Source organism: Micromys minutus (assembly GCF_963924665.1).
Source record: "Micromys minutus genome assembly, chromosome: 1".
Taxonomy (NCBI): Eukaryota; Metazoa; Chordata; class Mammalia; order Rodentia; family Muridae; genus Micromys; species Micromys minutus.
Window position 1 is genome coordinate 200,059,072 of NC_137969.1, and position 7,230 is coordinate 200,066,301.

The window sequence follows — 7,230 nt, forward strand, 5'->3', positions numbered from 1 at the left end:
ATGCTCCGCCAGATCCTCGGGCAAGCCAAGAAGCACCCCCAGCTTGATTCCTCTCTTCGTGTTTATCGGAGCAGGGGGAATTGGAGCAGCACTGGGTTGTTGGCCTTGTTCAATCCAGGCTCAGCTGGGTCAGGAAGAATAACCCAGAGCCCTGGGACAAACTGGGTCCCAGTGAACAATGTAAGTTCTACTCAGTGAATGTGGACTGCAGCAAGCTGAAGAAAGAAGGCCCAGACTTCTAAACTGTGAAGTTCCCTGTAAAGCTGTTATAATGAAGGTCTTCAGAAGCCTTCTGCACATTTTTCCACTAAGGCAGGAAATACTCTGCATGAAATCATGTTGACTTTTTTTTTTTTTTTTTGGAGTTTATTACACTGATGAATAAATCTCTGAAACTTGAAAAAAAAAAAGTGAGGTGTCAGGCGCAGCCTTGTAACCTGGAGGTGCAGATTTGTTGGGGGCTAACCTGGAAACTAGTGCTAGACGCAGGTCTTATTGGGGGCCTAACCTGGAAACTGGTGCTACGTACCCGCCCGTTAGTTAAATGCATTCAACCTTAGGTCAGGTTCTCTAACATGGAAAGTGAACCCATAAGCTTTGGCCTCAGGAGTTCCGGCAGGAGAGAGGATCCTGGGATACAGCTGATCGAGAGTGGCATAGGCTCTTGGGCAGGTGGCCTCTCTCTGGGGTCCCTCCCCACCCCCTAAATAGACGAATCCCTTACCGGACAGCAGCAGTAGCTTTTGAAGGTCCAGCTGCTGGAGATCGCCTCAACCCGTGTTCTGTGCTGTCTACTTGACCCAACCCTTCAGCCTCCCTGACAAAATAAGTCAGCCGGTGAAGGGACTCTAGGCAGCCGGAGCCCGGCAAGCAAGAAGGCCTTGTCTTTTCCCCAGTCCCTCTGCCTTGCTAAAATACCCTTAGGTTACATTCCTGACGCTAGCCACCAAGGTTATTTGGTCACTTCCTCCTCCTGGGGCTGACCACCACGGGGTCCAGCTATCAAAGTGTTCCAAGTCCAGCAGTGTACTGGCTGGTTTTGTGTCAACTTGACACAAGCTGGAGTTATTACAGAGAAAGGAGCCTCAGTTGGGGAAATGCCTTCATGACATCCAGATGTAAGGCATTTTCTCATTGTGGGTGGAGCCATCCCTGGGCTGGTAGACCTGGGTTCTATAATAAAGCAAGCTGAGCAAGCCAGGGGAAGCAAGCCAGTAAGTGACATCCCTCCATGGCCTCTGCTTCTGCTCCAGCTTCCTGACCTGCTTGAGCTCCAGTTCTGACTTCCTCTTTTGATGAACAGCGATATGGAAGTGTAAGCTGAATAAACCTCTTCCTCCCCAACTTGTTTCTTGGTCACGATGTTTGTGCAGGAATAGAAACCCTGACTAAGACAAGCAGTTAAAAGCCCCCCCCCCCATTTGACTACCCCAATCAGCTCCTCCAATCAATCTGAAACACCTCATTTGAACACGGGCTTTCCCGTTTTACCTTATAAACTGCCATTTGCCAGTGGGTCGAGGCTGTTTCCTCTCTATCCAGAGGAGTCAGTCCTCTTGGGTGCCCCCCACCCTTTGTCTGTTCCCTTCTCCCACTCTGTGCTCCCTCCCCGCTCAGTATCCCTTCCCCTCTTGTCCTCTATCTCCTGTCTGCTTCTTATTCCCTGCCCTTTGTCCCTCTGGGACACGTGTCTTCTTTGTGCTGAGAATTTGGCTGTTGGGGTGTCTGGAGCCTAATACTGGTCCCTTCAGCGAGTCGTGGGGTGAGGGTGTCCCTCTTTACACTCACTGCCAAACTCTTCTGAACTCCTGCCCAACCCCACTCCTCTCCCAGGGCACTGAGGGCTCGGTTTCATGTCCTGGGCCTCCCCAACCAGGTAGGAAAATTCTGCCTCTGGGCTTGGAACACTGCATGCTTGGCAACTGCTATTGTCACCTCTCCCTAGACTCCCAGGACTGTAGGTAGGTAGACAAGTCTGCCTCAATGGGAGTGAGTCCAGTGTGTGGTATGGTTACAGGGGTCCAGCATGTCAGTCAAGAGAGCAAGCACAGTAACCAGCACAGGGAGGAGGAGAGGAAAGTTTGTGCTGAGAGGCTGGGTCTGGGTCTTGGCCTGCTGGGTGGAACGGGACCGGCAATCTTCAGGATCCTTTGGAGAAATGTAAACAAGGTAGGAGCCAATTCGAAGGGTGACCGGCCTAAGTCCTCATGATTTTCTGGGGTGGGTTAAAGGAGGATGGCAACCCACAGAGGTCAGTGCTTAGAACAATGTGTCCATCCTGATACTGTTGGGGTTGCTGCCTAAAGCGGCTAGTGATGGAGAAATTACTCAGCAGACTTTTCTCATAGGGAACTAAGCTTAATTTACTGGGGTTTACACCCCTGTGGCCTGCGATAAATTCTGAACTTTTTTAACTCGGGCCAGCGAGAAAGAAAATGAAAGGAAAAAGTTCACACACACACACACACACACACATACAGAGAGAGACAATGAGTGGATGAAAGAAAATGCAGATTCTAGTAACTTTATACATACTAATACATACAGACACATACATATTCACACATAGAATGAATAAAGCAAAGCTCCAGCAAGCATTTCACACACATACATATACACACATACACATATACACTCATTCCTGGTGGGTGAATGAAACAAATTTCCAACAAATAGACACCCAGAATTTCACACTTACACATACAAACATATACACACAATTAGTGGATTAAGCAAGCTCCAACACACACATGCACAAATACATGCATACATATGTACATATAGATTTGATGGATGGAACAAAGTTCTAGCGCATTTTTATACAAACTTTACACATACATACACAACTTTATTCTTTCTCCCATGTCTTAGATATCTCAGCAAAATCTTTCAAGCAGTAAAAAGTTACAATGTGATTACATTTTAGTTTTCTTCTAGTGAATGACTATGAAAAAACTGTGTTCCTCAACACCTTTGCAAGAAATAACATTACACAGTACAGGTAAAGAAAACAAAATATTCCCTAGAATCCATGAACATTCATAACTAAGCAACTTGTTATAGATTAACAAAGTGTAAGCAAGCAAGATCATTTTCTCAGCCAGTTTATCTTACTGGCAGACAGCAAGTTACAGTTACAAACAAAAGATTAATTATTTTATCTTTCTTTATATGTAATCTTATAAAAATCTTAAAAGAATAATCTTTAAGATTTATTTATTTATTTCATATATGTGGGTACACTTGTCGCTGTCCTCAGACACACCAGAAGAGGGCATCGGATCCCATTACTGATGGTTGTGAGCCTCCATTGGTTGCTGGGAATTGAACTCAGGACCTCTGGAAGAGCAGTCAGTGCTCTTAACCGCTGAGCCATCTCTCCAGCCCCCTCTGAGTTCTTTCAATCATTCATTAATCTTCTCCAGCAGCAGTGCCTGAAAGAGATAAAGCATGATTATTGTGAGTACCAGAAATACTGCCCAGTGACGCTCTGGAAGCCCCTCCTTGGAGTTTGCATAAGATCCTTAGGTTAAGAGGGAAGTGAGGGCAGCAAACAGAGAGCTCCATCACAGCCCGGCATCCTCAGAACATGGTAGCCAACAGAGTTGGAGTCCCCACTGTAGCTGTGCTAGCCAGTGGGCAGCTCTCCATAAGTTCTGAAGCCATTTGTCTTTTCTCCTGCATGGCTCTCAGCAGTTTCCAAATAGGAGAGGACTAAGAAAAAAGAAAAGTCCATCATCCAATACAACTTTAGACTGGGAGCAACTGGGATCACATTTGCTCCCATCAGAAAGACCAGACCCAGCTGACACAACCGCCAGCTCAGTGACCTGTTTACACCCCACTTTTCATCCTCACAGGGGATCCTCACAGGCAAGAGCTGTTCCTTTCATAAAAGCAGAAAGCTTTTCCTCTACGACACTCACTAGGTTGCCATGGTTACTCAGTGGCTCGGTTGACAGTTGTCTCACTGTTCACCGGCTGAGCCAGGGATGGATCCAGGGAAATATCATGCGTTTGCATTTTGGAAATAAGTGTTGTCTGCCTCTGTCCAGCTGCATCTAGATAATCCGGTCACTCTATGTGTGGTAAAGCATTGGGTGAACTTTGACTAGTTATTTCAAAAGAAATAAAAAAAGAGGGGTTGGAGCTCAGTGGTTAAGAGCACCGACTGCTCTTCCAGAGGTCCTGAGTTCAATTCCCAGCAACCACATGGTGGCTCACAACCATCTGTAATGCCCTCTTCTGGTGCGTCTGAAGATAGTGTGTCAATGTACTAACATATATAAAATAAATAAATATCTAAAAAAAAATAAGAAAAGGAAAGAAAGGGAGGAGAAGGGGAAGGGAGGAAAGAAAGGAAAGGAAGAAAGACCTGTTCTGTGCAAAGCATAATATTGGGTTCCAGGCTTGGTTATCAGGCTTGTGAAGCAAATGCTTTTTTTACCTTTTGAATCTTCCCTGCCCCCTACTTCCTATACCTCAGGTTTAAAGTGTCACGGTTTAGCTATGTTGTGGTGACTCATACCTCTACTGGCAGAAGTCATTAAGCCGGATGGAAAGTTTATCCTTGGAGTAGGATAATGCCAATCTGTCTGCCTCTGCCTTTCAGGTGCAGAGATTAAAGGTGTGCACCTCCACCTCTGGCCTGAGAAAGTTTTAATTTGTGGGGTGTGTGGTAGACAAGACATAATCTCTCTCTCTCTCTCTCTCTCTCTCTCTCTCTCTCTCTCTCTCTCTCTGGGAATTCTATCCCCGGCTCTCTTGGAACTCAGTTGATGAACCAGGGTGACCTCAAACTCAGAGACTGGTCTGCCTTTGCCTCCCAAGTGCTGGGATTAAAGGCATGTGCCATCATCACGAAGCAAGCTTTAATTTTTTAATTTTGTTTTGGATTCTGGAGAAATAGCTTGCTCACTGCTTACAAGTATTTGGTTCTCTTATAGATGGCCCAACTTTAGAGTTCCAAGCACATATGTCAGGCATTACACAACTGCCTATAACCACAGCTCCAGAGGATCTACCACCCTCCCTTGGCCTCTACACACACACACACACACACACACACACACACACACACACACACACACTGAGTTCCAGGAGAATTAAAAAAGCAAAAAGCATGTAGATATGACGTGTGGTATGCATGCATGTTTACATGTAGGAGCATGCAAGTGCATGTGTTTGCAGTGTGAACAAAAGTTACAGGTTGAGATAGGGTATCTTCCTTGATTTCTCTCTACTGTATTTACTAAGGTTCTTGCTGAACCTGGGAGCTGATTTAACTAGTCTATAGTCAGCTTGTCTTGGGAAATACTCTTTCTCTGCTTTTGGAACTGGAGTTACAGGCTGCCTTACTCATTGCTGGGAAGGAAAATCTGGTCCTCTGTAAGTGTTCTTAACCATTGAGCTATCCCTTCAGCCTCCTTGTGCTGGTAACCAAGCTTCAGTGAGGTGATATGTGTGACAGCTGTGTCCTGTCTAGAAGACAGCACTTCACAGCTCTCCTCTCACTGACAGTTCTAGAAGACTGGCCTCTTCCAAGTTCCCAGAATCTTGGGTGGGAGCAGAACCTGTAATTGAGCGCTGTTACTCAATCTTTGCATTTTGACCAGTTGTGGATCTCTGCAGTAACTACTACATTAATGTGCTGCAGAAAAACGCTTCTCTGACCAGACAGTTGAAAGCAACACACATCCTTGGGTGTAAATATATTTAGAAGGCAACTTGACAACATGATAATGTAACAAAACAATACTATTAGAGGGGAGACCCCTCACCTCCCATATTACATTAAATTTAATTCCTTACAGACAAGTCTAATGAAATTAATTGAGTCACAACACATGATGCCTATTTTAGGGTTTCTATTGCTTTGATAAAAGTCCAGGACCAAAGGCAACTAACTAACTAACTTGGAGAGGAAGGGTTCTACATTTCTGACGGAACCAAGGTAGAAACCCGCTGAAGCAGAAACCAAAGAAATGGCTGTGGAGGCAGGTTGCTTTCTTTACTGGTCCCTTATACCTTAGCACTCAGGACTGCCAGTCCACGATAAGTTTTCCCGCACCTGGTACTGATTAAGATGTCCAACTTCTTTATTTTTTTAAAAAAGGTTTATTTATTGCTGTCTTCAGACACACCAGAAGAAAGCGTCAGATCCTGTTAAGGATGGTTGTAAGCCACCATGTGGTCCTGAGACTTCTGGAGGAGCTGATCCACTTCTCCAGCCCAACTTCCTAACACGGATCTTTACAAACTAAACCTTTTATGCAGTTTGTGTTAATTTCACAAAGGTTTCCTAGTACTAAGCCTCTTGAATGGCCGGGGCTCAAGTCTCTCCTAAGCTACCAGTCTCTCTCTGCCCTCTCAAACCGCCATCCCACAAACATAGATCAGGTAATGCAGTTTGTTGAGCCAACTCGGCAGTTTGTAAAGGACTCAATTCGGCTGGTTAAACGATGTACCAAACCCGACAGAAAAGAATTCCAGAATTCCATGGGTACAGCGATAGGATTTGCTATCATGGGATTCATTGCTTCTGGTCTCCAGGATCCACATATCATCCCTCTCCCCAAACTTCGGACACGCGTGCGCGCGCACGCACACACACGCACACACACACACACACACACACACACACACACGACACACAGCTCTGACCAGTTAAGACACCAGTCAGTCCCCAGGGAGAGCGTCTGCCAGGAATTGAAAATCAAACCCCCTGTTCCAAGTTTTCTGCCTCCCCAACTGCTCTACTTGAAAATCAGGCGGAGAGGTCTTGGCAGTAGGCCTCCAGAACACAGTTCTCTCCCGTGGGTCTTCTCTGGGTAGGACGGGGGGGGGGGGGAAGTCCTTCCTGTCTGGGGTGCTCAGTTTTAGTTATCCAAGTCAAGGTTAAATCCCAACAGACACCTCTTCCGCACCCCGAGTTACAAAGGAAAAAGATGGATGTGGGTGGGCACGCCCCTCTGTACAACATAAAGTACAGGGGCTCTCACCTCACCTCCCTTCACAAGTTTCTGTTTTGCTTTTGTTGTTTTTCAATTACGAGTCGTTGTGGGACAAGACTTTTCCTGGGGAGACGCAACAGACAGGTCTGCGAAGAACCCCAGGTAGGGGGGCCCCACAGCAGACAAAAGTATGGATACCACCAAAGTCCAGCTCCAGTTCGGTGGACAAGGAGTTTCATCGGAGTTGCCTACGGGAATACGGCGATCGGTGACTTCC

General features: G+C 46.1%; 1 pseudogene across 1 annotated transcript; it reads left to right on the plus strand.

Annotated features, from left to right (window-relative positions):
• Window positions 1-325, plus strand: LOC308423718 (cytochrome c oxidase subunit NDUFA4-like; annotated as a pseudogene). Its single transcript has one exon. The product of its transcript is annotated as a cytochrome c oxidase subunit NDUFA4-like (transcript).
• The last annotated feature ends 6,905 nt before the right edge of the window (window positions 326-7,230 follow it).